Here is a 14118-nt window from a genome sequence, read left to right as displayed (position 1 = left end):
CCTACTATTCGACGAAAAAATTCTAGACCCATTTGTTGCAAACATCTGCAAACTGTTCATATGGCTCTAAGGACTATGGGACTTAACATCTGAGGTCATCATACCCCTAGACTTAGAACTACTTAAACCTAACTAACCTAAGGACGTCACACACATCCATGCCCGAGGAAGAATTCGAAACTGCGACCGTAGCAGCCACGTGGTTCCGGACTGAAGTGCCTAGAACCGCTCGACCACAGCGGCCGACAACTGTTCATATGTCTTCGGTGCGAGTCGACTGCTTACGGACCTTCCACAGGAAACCAGAACGACACATAAGTGTAATCAGTAGATCTTGGGTGTGGATGAACGAAACAGCAATGTCTTCTTGTACGCTCAGCTCCGAGTATTCCAGAGAAATAGCGATGTGTAAGGAGTAAGAGTGACAACGTCATACCATGATCAATATCGTACCTGTCACTACGTACCGACCTGCCTGCGGTGACTTACCCCCGTGACAACTAACTAAAAGCCGGCCGTTGTGGCCGAGCGGCTCTAGGTGCTTCAGTCCGGAACCGCGCTGCTGCTACAGTCGGACATGGATGTGTGTGTTGTCCTTAGGTTTAAGTAGTTCTAAGTCTAGGGGACTGATGACCTCAGATGTTAAGTCCCATAGTGCTCAGAGCCATTTGAACCATTTTTGAACTAACTAAAAATGGAATCTCCAACTACCTGATATGTTCGTTTCCGTGTCCTGACTAGGGTGTTTTCGTGCCTCATCCCCTGCACCATTCGTCTCAATGATCTGACTGTTATTATTTGTTGACTTCCTCCCCTCTTCATGGTGATGGAGTCCGTGACTGCGAACGTTAGGGTCGTCTCCGTGTGCTGATCTATGTGACTATTATCACCCGAAGATGCTGCTTTAACGCAGCGAAACCGATGTTACGTATAAATCCTGAATTAACAGCTATTTACGATCTCATTAAAGGTCAGTTTAGTCTCATTGTTGGCTGTGTCCTTTTCAAAGGAATCATTCCGGTATTCACCGTAAAATCTCTAACTGGGTGGACTGATAAAGTAATAAGGAATGAGCAGGTTATCCGGAGTACTGGCGAGGAAAGGAATACATGGAAAACGCTACCAAGAATAAGGGACGGGATGGGAGGACATCCGTTACGACATCAGGGAATAACTTCCATCGTACTAGAGGGAGCTGTAGACGGTACAAACTGTACAGAAAGACGGCGATTGGAATACATTCAACAAACAATTGAGGACGTAGGTTGCAAGTGCTACTCTAAGATGAAAAGGTTGGCACAGGAGAGGAATTGGAGCGGGCCGCATCAAACCAGTCATAAGACGGATGAAAAAAGACATTATGACCTCGCTGTCTGCTGGCGAAATGACTAGCGTGTCTGCGGTCACGTCATGTTTATAATATATTGGCCACAGGAGAAGCCCAGTCTATGTAAAAAAAAATGGCTCTGAGCACTATGGGACTCAACTTCTGAGGTCATCAGTCCCCTAGAACTTAGAACTACTTAAACCTAACTAACCTAAGGGCTTCACACACATCCATGCCCTAGGCAGGATTCGAACCTGCGACCGCAGCGGTCTGGCGGTTCCAGACTGTAGCGCCTAGAACCGCACGGCCACTCCGGCCGGCTCCAGCCTATCTCAGACAATGTATAAGGGAGACAGTACGTCTGTTGCCGAGACACAAGGAAGAGCCTGGGGAAAAGCCGCTTGTCTCGGCTGAGCTGCCAGAACTTGGCAACGTGGAAGTCGGAGCCGTAGGTCACAAGAAAACTCCACAGGAAGCCCCCCACCACTTCCGCCGGCATTTATAGTGTCGTGACAGGGACCGTAGGTCCTAAGTGTTGCTGGGCTAGACTGAAAGAATGCACTTGCAGATATAAAAGCGAAGAGAGAGGTAGAAAGGGATAAGTTCACAGGGCTGAAAACGTCCGAAGAAAATGCAACGTGCCATAACGAAAGAATGTCTTCTGAGGAAAACTTTACTGGTGAGGTGCGGATGGTCTTATCTGCGTGGAAAAAGAGAGCAAGACACAACAACTATAAAGTCATTATAAAATAACTGAAATGGCGATAAGAAGAACCATAATATGCACGAAGAAGCCTAGTAAACACTTTGCCGAATGCTAGGCGACAGATTATCTTTGGAAAACACTTCACTACTAGATTTCAGGCTGTCCAGCGCGAACCTTGGTGACAAACAGTTCGCGATAGCTTCGTTTCGAGCTCAATCGCCGTCAGCTACTCATGAAATGTATCTGTCTTCTCCGATCAACATGGCTACAACCTTCAAACAGCATTTCCGGTCAATATTCTCACAATATCTGTTACTTTTTGTAATTAAAGCTTAAAAATCACGGTCACGCGATCTAAAACGCTCTGTTATTAGCTGAAGTTCTGACGACGTCACAGGCTATGACTAAACAGAAGCAGTGCGTGTGTTGTAGGAGTGTTAGCCGAAGTTATTAGTGTTTCTCCGTACTTTTTCTGCAAAAGGTTTTAGTTATTTAGTGATGTAGCTTTTAAGTAACAATGGATAAGCATTTTGTGAAGACTGATAGTGGAAATCCTCCAGCAGTTGATGTGTTTAGGGTCTTTTCGTTCTTCATAAACAACCCACATTTTTATGTTTCAGAAATATGAAACGTGAAAACTACATTGCATGGCGATTTGAACGGAAGTACTGTGGCGTATTTATAAGTAGCAGTACTGCTATTTTCTCGGATCGTGCTGAAAATGTTTCCCAGGGCAACTTGTGAAAGCCTACATAATAAAACACTGCAAACTTTTTCATTCAGGAGATATATCTGAGTGTTATTTGCTGTGGTTGCTGGCAGCGGTACTGTTTCTTTCCAGGTACCTCTTTTCTCAATTTTCATTTTTTCAGACAGCCTGGGAAATTGCACAGCATCACCGTGTTGCGTTAACAGCTTTACCCACTGTATTTTTTCTGTTCCTCTTGGGCATTAACTTAAACCAGCGGAAAATTATGCTATTAAACATGTAGTTGACTCAGCAGATTCTTACAGTATATGTGAATCTACTGCATACTTAACTGCTGCTGATACACTAAGATTTAAAGTGCTTAAGCGGAACCAACATTCATTTCATCGCAATGCCGTTGTCTTATTGCATTTCCTCGTAGGTTAAAAAATGGTAAAATTGGCTATGAGCCCATGAAACTTAACATCTGAGGTCATCAGTCCCCTAGACTTAACTACTTAAGCCTAACTAACCTAACAACATCACACACATCCATGCACAAGGCAGGATTCGAACCTGCGACCGTAGCAGCAGCGCGGTTCCGGACTGAAGCGCCTAAAACCGCTCGGTCACAGCGGCCGGCCCTCGTAGGTTCCAAGCAATGTCCATTTTTTCCCTTTGCCAAAATTGTACACCTTTACAACAGGCTCATTGATGACTGCTGGTACAGGCAAATTACTGTCTTCAATGACATGAATGGGAAGAGTAATTTGACCAGAAATTTTTAAATGGTTCCTTAGATTCTTCAGAATAGGAGCTACCTCAGGAATTAAATTCAGTTTCTTAATATCATGCTTGCGATTCATCTCAAATTTACCTGTTGTAAAATGAAGTTAATAAATGAAAATAGATATTAAAATTCAGTATGACACTGAATTGAAAGCTCTTATGTAACTGTACTACGAATAATGTGAACTTAACGAGACAGTAGTATTGAGCGATAAAGGAATAAAAAACAAAAAAAGAACTTGCTCTTTATGACGATCGATCATAAGAACATCGCATTAAAAGTCCAACACGATAACTAGCACACTGCAATCAAAACCGTGTCGAAATTCATTAAAACGATCCTCACAGAACTAAACAGAAGTAGTGACCACTGTCTCATTTGGATCTCTAAGAGTGACTTGCAACTGCAATTTATGCATCTTCTCATTCTTTGGAGCACTCAAAAATAATTTTCCAGGAGCTTTTTTTGTAGGTGTATTTGTACAGTGTGGTACAACTACTGTGAATGAGCTTTACGACAGGAGCAGCGTGAGGCAGTGACGTCACGGGTATCACGAGACTTAAATGGAGTGTTTAAGCTGGCTTCCAGATCATTTAAATTTAATATTTTTTTATAAAATATTACAATTCCTGAGGGAAGAGGCGTGTTATGAGCATAAAATGAAACAATTAACAATCTAAAACGATTTCCAGAAAACAAGTACCCTACTGCAGCCGTCGCTTGGGGCGGCAATCTAATATGGTTGCCAGGGACGCCTATCATGGGTGAAACTGTATTCTTTAAAAGAGAAGGATGGGCGCGCGTAAAGGTAAGTCGCTTTTGTGCAAAAATGTTCTCGAGCTGGGCCTGTGGCCGCCACTGCAGCTCTGGCCGCAAAGCATGCGAGAACCGGTCGGGGAATGGATGCTAGCCGCAGATTCCCGCGCCGCTGATGGCATCACCATCATCAGCCAGTAAATGACTTGCGCTACGGTGCTCCGTGCCACTGTTTATCTCAGAGTGGGCTGTTGTGGTCTTCAGCCCAAAAGACTGGTTTCATCTCTACACGAATACTGCAATCCACAACCATTTGGAAGTGCTTACTGCAGACTCACGATTAGTAGGTGCTTCGGGATGTGTCCTAGCATTAGAGTTCTTCTTTAGTCAAGCTGTCCTTAAATTTCCTTTTTCCTTCATTTGAGTCAGTATCTCTTCATTATTTAATTTTTTCGAACCATCCAAATAAACTTCAACATTTTTCTGCACCACCACGTTTTATTTCGTTTCTGTTCTCTTCTTCTTTGAACTGTTTGTCTCCCATGTTTCACTTCAGTACACTCCACATATCTTCAGGAAAGACTTCTTAACGAGAAAGACTTGCTAACGAATTTCTCTTTCTCAGGAATGCTGTACTTCCAACTGTCGGTCTGTATTTGAAATCCTCTTTACATCGGTCATCCACAGTTATTCTCATGCTCAGATGATAAAACATCTAATACTTTTAGTATTTCATTTCCTAATCTAATCTCGTCAGCTTTATTCGACTGCATCCCATTACGCTTGTTTTACTTGATTGATATTCATCTTTTCGAGACACTCTGCATCCAGTTCAACGGATCCTTCAAGTCATTTGGCTTCTCTGACAGTTTCTCTCCACCGAGGTGAGCTTCTGATTTTGCATTTTTCTCAAAAGTATTCACGTTAATATTTTGCAACCAGGATCTATTAATCTCATGATTCAATAATATTTATATCAGCCAGCATCTGCCTTCTTTGGAATTATTCATTATTGTAGAATCCGTAGGCATTTCACCTATCTCATATATCTTACGAACCAGGTGACATGATTTTAGAATGACACGTTTCTCAGTTATTTTAGTACTGGTAATTCTGAGGGACTGTTGTTACCCCAGGCACTTTTTCATAATCTTCTCGGATAATCGTATCTCTCATCCAATCTTCGTCTACATCTTGTTCCTTTTTGCACGAGGTGAATTCAAGTTATAACACCTTTTTTTCAGTACTGGAAACGGATAGAAACATGCGCTTGGCTGTAAAACAAGCGTGCACTCGTTCCGATTGCGTGACAGAGAAGAAAGCACTGAACAGCACACAGAACAGCGGTACCAGAGGCAGCGAGGACTGTTTTTGATACTTAAAACGCCGACGCATTTACCAGGACAGTGTGTAATCATTTGCTCCTCCATTTAGGTGGTGTGACACTGACAAGTTTTCCGCTATCTGAGTGAGACATGTGGTGGTGGTTATCATCGATGTGTCCAGTGTGCTTTCGTGTGTGAGACAGTTCAAAGAAGATAGAACGTCGTGTGACGACAAATCAAGACAACCTCTGCCTCGCATCAGCTAGACTGACGACATGATCCAGCGGATGGAGAAAGTTATTGTGGAGGAAATCCTAATTATCGTGGAACACATCGCCTCCAGAATTGGTATTTTGCTGGTGTATGTGCTCACAATCCAGCACGAAGACCTCAAAATGAGAAAATTGTCCTCCAAGTGGAAGCTGCGAATGGTGACGGACGATCAAAACGCCCCCAGTGTAGCATATTGCAGGCAGTTATGTCGCGTGATGAAAGCATGCATGAGAGCTTTTTTCCATATATTCTGACGGAGGACGGGAATGGATGTGGTTTTTCAATACTGAATCGAAGTGCCAGTGAGATCAATGGAGCACACATACGCAGTACCACCAAAACAGTTTCGTATAAGCACCAGCGATGGCTTAATCCTTATTCATAGAGCTCCAAAGTGTAGTGCCGCCGCGGTGGTCAAGCGGTTCTAGGCGCTTCAGTCCGGAACCGCGCGACTGCTACGGTCGCAGGTTCGAATCCTGATTCTGGCATGGCTGTATGTGATGTCCTTAGGTTAGTTAGCTTTAAGTACTTCTAAGTTCTAGGGGACTGAGGACCTCAGATGTTGTCCCGTAGTGCTCAGAGCCATTTAAACCATTTGAACCAAAGGGTAGTACCATGTAGCTGCATCCTACCAAGATGCTTTAAAGAAGGTCTTTCCAGAATTGTGGAGAGACAGCCGGAAAAGACAACGCACAAGCGCATCGGGCCTATGCGATGCTGCAGTTTCTTCGTAACACGTTTGATTTCTCATGCCTTCTACTCCCTCACCTGTCTCCTACTGACTTCTGGCTGTTTTCAACAATGAAAGTCACTCTAAGTCTTCGCACATTCACTAGTCGTGCTACTATTGCAGTACCGAATTCCCAGTGTTGAAACCAGACTCTAAACGGAGCGTTGGCCGCGGCCTTGGATCATGGTGTCGTTCTTGTGGAAAATGTGTACAGCTGCAGGGAGAATACGTCGAGACGGGACACAAGTTCCACTGTTCTCGTGTTAATTTGCGAGAAAAAAAAAATCGGAGCTGTTGTTACCTGAATGCACTTTGAAATATTTTCTTGGTTTCCCTCGTATGGTCCCTATATATATTATTCCTTCCAGCTTTCAGGCTTCCCTTCTTTGCTTAGAAGGGCTTCCCATCTGAGCTCTTAATATGAATACAAGTAAATCAGACTAAGAACAGCCGACCAGTTGCAAAGGATAAAGTAATCTTTACCTAGGTTTCAATAGATATAAATCTATCTTCTTCAGAAGACGGCAGTATTATAACATGAAGTGATATGTCCTTATCGTTTAGGCAAACATCCGCATAGTTACATTAATCATATAAAATATAGCCCTGAAAACAGGGTTTGTCAAACAAATAAAATAGGTACATAGAAGTTGCAGAGCGCTTAGGCGCTCTGCAACTTCTATGTACCTATTTTATTTGTTTGACAAACCCTGTTTTCAGGGCTATATTTTATATGATTAATGTAACTATGCGGATGTTTGCCTAAACGATAAGGACATATCACTTCATGTTATAATACTGCCGTCTTCTGAAGAAGGTAGATTTATATCTATTGAAACCTAGGTAAAGATTACTTTATCCTTTGCAACTGGTCGGCTGTTCTTAGTCTGATTTACGTGGAACCGTTGCTGTAGCGCAGCTATGTTTAAAGTAATGAATACAAGTGCTTGTTTTTCCCTAAAAGCTATTTAAATTTCTCTAAAGATGGATGCTGGTAGAGATTAGCGTTTTTGCTCTGGCAACTTAATTTTTAGACGACTGTAATCCCCTTGTTAAATTTTTTACATTTTTGCCTTTCGTGTATCAAATTCAATACTTGGTGTGTGTCCACAAGATCTGAACTGTGCCAAGTCTCTTTGGCTGTTTGATGATTATCTTCACTATTTCGTCTCTTGAAGCTATCCATTCTAGTTCTTTCAAATTGATGTAGGTCCCTCCTTCTTCAGTTCCTATGTTTCTGTAATTTATTCAATTTTAATCTGCTTTTCGAAGCAAAAAAATACAGCCAGAGTCCACATTTGACCCTGGAAATGTTTTGCATTTTAAAATTTAATTTTAAAATTTCTGTCGTGACATTATCTCAGACCTTCCAGTGCCTTTAATGATTGTTAAACAATGTATTTTCAACGATTAAATTATACTCTGTGCAAAATTCTATCCGGTGACTTCACTTTCGTTCCTTTGCTCCAATCCACGTTATTATTTTTCCTTCTCTTCATATATTTCTATCTAATTTTTGTTTTCTCGCTACAATTAAATTTTTGTCTCCCTTAATTATCTGAACAAATGCTTTTATTTCATCATACATTCTTTCAGACTCACCGTAATCGTTACTAAATACTCTGATAAAGATCTTGAAATTTTTTAAACCGATATAGCGGGTACAGATTGTTTTATCATTGTAATTGTAGGGATGGAAGTATATTAATGGTTCTGTCAATTGTAAGTGAAACCAATAATCGTTATACAGACACATTTTTAATGAGTGTATCATAAAATATTTACAATCTTACAGCTGGTGCACCTATCCCTTATTATTAAATTTCAGCTGCTGTATTCGAATTGAATAATATGATGACTACTAAATATAACCTTGCTCCAACAACATCTGTCACTACATTAAATTTAGCCAAGCATGGAGCCGAAAAATTGAATCAATATGTTTGAAAGTCTTTTCTCCTCTTTTTTGTTGCTGTCGTCTTTTTAGGCACCCTTGAGAAATATATTAACACTTTTAGTCTGGTTTTCTGAGTTATTAGATCTTCTGTTTTATTTCTTCAATACTCTCCTCTGTAATATTCTTTCCCGAAGTTCAGTAATATCTGTTTAAGTATCATTTACGCTGCCTTCGTGCAAACCACTTATTCATTTCTTCTTTTCTTCTGTCTTGTTGAGCCAGTATTTTATACTATTTCTGACTTGTCTTTATTATATTGTACAAGATTTTTCTGTTTGATTGGCTGTTGCAATAAAGGTGTCCAGCCGCGCGGGGTAGCCGTGCGGTATGAGGCGTCCTTTCAAGGATCGCGTGGCTCCCCCCATCGGAGGTTCGAGTCTTCCCTCGGGCATGGTTCTGTATGTCGTCCTTAGCGTAAGTTAGTTTAAGTTAGATTAAGTAGTGTGTGAGCTTAAGGACTGATGACCTCAACAGTTTGGTCCCATAAGATCTTACCACAAATTTCCAGTTTTAAAGGGGTCCAACGTCTGTTATTTTGCAACTGATTTTTGTGCCAACTATTCCCAGCTTTGACGTTTTTAATATATTCTTTAAAGTATGACACTTACTCGAGGTTGCCTCTGCTGCGATCCATCTTGCCTCAAAAACGCTTGTTTGTTCAGTTTATAACTATTTTGTCGTCTCTCTCCGTGTTCTGTCCTTGAACGCCATGTTGTTGGTAATATCAGACGAACGCACATGTGTTTTGTATGTTGATCTAATACTAATTTTCAGGTTTTATTCGAACACACATATAGATTTAGATGAGTTTGCCCCATTATACAGATTTTAAAACATCATTCCTCTTACTTATACATGTGTCCTACATTCTCCTATCACGTTAAAATTCTTGTATTACATTTCCGGCGACAACACGTATCTCCATACCTCTTCCCTCTCCCTACCGTACCATTTACTTCTTCTGACATCATTAGCTTCGATATCTGCCTTCGAAATCACGCGCTCCTTCACGTAACTATCGCCGACCTGCTGGATCAGAGGGTACAGAGGGTAGCTCATTAAACCACTTGGTATAGCTTTTGATTCGGCTTATCAATGTCGATTTCATCCGCAAGTTTCTTGGATGATTATTGGCAGCGCTTCTCTAGTTTTTCTGTCTCCTGTGCTAACCCTTGTGGTTCCTGCTCGACAATGATCAACGTTCATAAAAAAATTGGTTTTCCTTTTCGCTTTTGTTTTCTATTGTTTTCCTTATGCTTGGGTAAAAATCTGTCAAACATAGATTAAAAATCATTCGTTGTTCCGTGGTGTCTATTACTTGCATAAAAATATTTGTTCCTCACTATCGGCAAATAGAGAGAAATAAAAACGTTTTATTCAAATTATAAACGTCTTCAGCCGAACAGTGGCTACTTTCCATCTTTGGCTATTATTCTACTTTTTCTACATCCAGTGAATAGGGCAGAGAGGGAGCTACTGTGAACAGTTCAGTAGTAGGGTTATACTCATAAGACCAACACGACAACGATAGTTTAGGGCCGGTCGTTGCGGCCGAGCGGTTCTAGGCGCTTCAGTCTGGAACCGCGCGACCGTTACGATCGCAGGTTCGAATCCGGCCTCGAGCATGGATGTATGTGATGTCCTTAGGTTAGTTAGGTTTAAGTAGTTCTAAGTTCTAGGGGACTGATGACCTCAGATGTTAAGTTCCATACTGCTCAGAGCCATTTGATAGTCCAGGTATACATGCCGACATCGCAAGCAACAGCCATAAATATTCCGACAACATCCTGTGTTGGTAACCATTAATATTCAGATAACATCCTACGCTGGTTTTTTCGTTACTACGTTTCTTATTCGCATGTCTAGTGGGCTGTGTAACAGAGGTTTTCAGTACTTTTCATTTCTTTTTGATTTTTCTGATTTGTAAGACTCCTGGCTTTGCGAAAGTTAGGTGTTACTGGTTTTTCTTGTATGATGGGCTACTCAGATTTTCTCGTCTCTGATACAAAGTGTTGTTCGCAGCTCGTAGTCTCACAGTCGCGTTTTCACTTCCCGATCACGAGGTCCCGGGTTCGATTCTCTGGCGGTCAGGAATTTTCACCTGCCTCCAGATGACTGGGTGTTTGTGTTGTCCTCATCATTTCATCATCAATCATGAAAGTGGCGAGACTGGACTGAGAAAAGATTGGGAATTCGTACGGGTGCTGATAACCGAGCTGCTGTTGAGCGCTCCACAAACCAAACATCATCATCATACGAAGTGTTTATCTGCAATTGTCGTATTCCTAATCATAGTTCTCTTCGGCTCCATTTCTGTTCAATGGTAAGAGTAGGTCGAGTGAGAAGCTATAGTTCCCATAAAGACCAATACAATTAGTGAAGTCAAGAAATGAAGGACTAGGCTGAAATCAATGCATCAGCTTTACGTCTCTCGACGACAGTTATGGAGTTCAGCTTCAAGAAAAGAAACCAATATAGAGAAAGGAAAAGATACAAGGTTCAACGGAAGTAGCGAAATATAGTGTACACCAGTTGCGATTGACGGAATAAATTCCAGCTGTTTTCTATGATCTCGCAGCTCAGTCACAGTGGTTACCAGGATTCATTCTTCCTGTGGCCCACCACAGCACAGAGTCTGTAGGCGTCTTCTCTGTGACATATTGCACCGTCTGCGACAGTGCACATAGCAATTGTGAACGTGGGACTACCCTGCAGACACAACCCGCTTGACTCGGGCCCTGACGTCATTGTTGGCGTGGTTGTCCCTTGGTCGGAATGCCATCTTCCGTGCAGAACACGATCGTAACGACCCCCCCCCCCCCTCCTCATCTGCCTTAGGCCGTTGTGTGTCGTCTTCGTGTCTACTATTTAGTGCAGTGTTTAAGTGAGTGTTAAGTGCTGTGCGTCTTTTTTGAAGTGTTGCGGACAGAAACCACATTGTTACTAGGTGTGATTTTTTATCTCTTGCGAACAGAAACCAGAGTGTCGGCGTGTTCTTTTTTTAATTGTGTATCTACTATTGTAACTGTCTGCTTACTTTGTGTCTTAATTAGCATCACCAACCATTTTCACTTCCAGAACTTACCACCAATTTACCGTTTTTAACAGTCACTGCTTTTATCACCTGTTTTTATTGTTTATTATCATCTTATTATGTTTTTAAATATTCTATAGGCTGAAGGGCGGCGTACTAAGCTGCTGCCAGCTCGCCGCCCCCCCCCCCCCCCCCCGTCTGGGAGGAATCGAAACCCAATAAAGTAAAAAAAGTTTGTCATTTTCAAACCTCAAAGTCTTTATTTCTTGGCGGCCGGGGTGGCCAAGGGGTTCTAGGCGCTTCAGTCCGGAACCGCGCGACTGCTACGGTCGCAGGTTCGAATCCTGCCTCGGGCATGGATGTGTGTGATGTCCTTAGGTTAGTTAGGTTTAAGTAGTTCTAAGTTCTAGGGGACTGATAACCTCAGAAGTTAAGTCCGATAGTGCTCAGAGCCATTTGAGCCATTTTGTATTTCTTCTCCGTGAACTCCAAGTCCTACTCCAATTTTTTCATTGGCTTTCTTCACTGTTTGCTCATTGAATAACATAGTGGATAGATTACAACCCTGTCTCATGCCCTTCGAGTAATATAACTACCGTCTGGTTTCTGTACAAGTGCAAATAACAATTTGCTCCCTGCATTTTACCCCTGCTACCTTCAAAATTTCAAAGAACGTATCCATTCACCATTGGCAAAATATTTCTACAGTAGCTTGATACTACTCAACTTAGGCCTATTAGTACTTTAGCAACGGCATCAAAGGGCAAAGAATGGTGTGCAAGTGCCAATTTTCGGAACTGTTGAAACTGGAAAGTTATTAATAAAGCCTGCATTACTAAAGCATCATGAAATGAGCAGGTAAGTGTGAAGAGCGTAAAGGCCGCAGGAGGACTGCCAGTGCAATGGAGCGACATTAAGCTTAGATATGTCTGGGTTCAGACAGCAGATGGAACACGATCACAGAACCGAGTGCGAATGAATAGTTTTCATCCACTGTTGCATCGTCAACTGTAAAATTTTCTTCTTACAAATGCGCTGGCTTTCTAGCTTAGAGATTTCAAGATAACCTGTTCAATTTCAAATTAATGTGCTCTTTAACGCTAAAAAAGTAATAAGATTACAAAATGTATAACTATTGTCTGAAGTTCCACGTATTGAAATAACTATAGCGTCCCAGACACCTCGTACCAGCCACTGATTATGGGGAATGAAAATTGTATACGAACAAATAACATTATGCCTTCCATTCAATGCAGGCTGTACGGAAGAAGACCACGGTTAATTCAAAAAAACCAACCTGGTATTTACCCTTACTGCTTTCAAGGAAAAACTAATTTTGTGTGGCCGGACGGGAATGTTAGCCCCGCTTTCCCGAAGCTTGAGTCCAATATCTGCCTTAGCCATTGTCTTAACTATTGCATCACCTCTACCTGTGCTTGCGTCGTCAGCCACCTTCCGTCATAATACATCTCCGTCAATACTGCTCAACCACTATACGGGGTGTGGCGGAGGGAACACTGTCATTTCCCCTCTATCCCATTTCTGTAACGTATGGTTCGCGGGAAGAACGATCGCTCGTAAGGCTCCGTGTTGCCTCCAGTCTCCAATTTTACCTTCATGGTCTTCTCGTGAGATGTACGTGGAAGGAAGAAATATACTGGTTGAGTCTCCTCGGAATTTTAACAGTATACGATTCGGTGATGCGGAAGGTCTCTTACGCAGCATCCTCCACAGCAGTTGGTTGAGCATCTCCGTCACGCTTTCGCGGTTACTGAATCAACTTCTTTGGATCTTCTCTATTTCCTCTATCAGTCCTATCTAGTGCGAATCCCAGACTGAGGGCAGTATTCAATTTTTTGCTGAATGAGTGTTTTGTAAACGCTTTCCTTCGCTGGTGGAGTACATTGCCTCAGGATTCTTCCGATGAATCTCAGTCTGACATCCGCCTTAAATTTATGTGGTCGTCCCACTTCAAATCGCTCCGTACACATACTCATACATATACACTCCTGGAAATTGAAATAAGAACACCGTGAATTCATTGTCCCAGGAAGGGGAAACTTTATTGACACATTCCTGGGGTCAGATACATCACATGATCACACTGACAGAACCACAGGCACATAGACACAGGCAACAGAGCATGCACAATGTCGGCACTAGTACAGTGTATATCCACCTTTCGCAGCAATGCAGGCTGCTATTCTCCCATGGAGACGATCGTAGAGATGCTGGATGTAGTCCTGTGGAACGGCTTGCCATGCCATTTCCACCTGGCGCCTTAGTTGGACCAGCGTTCGTGCTGGACGTGCAGACCGCGTGAGACGACGCTTCATCCAGTCCCAAACATGCTCAATGGGGGACAGATCCGGAGATCTTGCTGGCCAGGGTAGTTGACTTACACCTTCTAGAGCACGTTGGGTGGCACGGGATACTTGCGGACGTGCATTGTCCTGTTGGAACAGCAAGTTCCCTTGCCGGTCTAGGAATGGTAGAACGATGGGTTCGATGACGGTTTGGATGTACCGTGCA

Source organism: Schistocerca serialis, chromosome 4 (genome assembly GCF_023864345.2).
Source record: "Schistocerca serialis cubense isolate TAMUIC-IGC-003099 chromosome 4, iqSchSeri2.2, whole genome shotgun sequence".
Lineage (NCBI taxonomy): Eukaryota > Metazoa > Arthropoda > Insecta > Orthoptera > Acrididae > Schistocerca > Schistocerca serialis.
Note: the sequence above shows the minus strand (reverse complement) of the source record.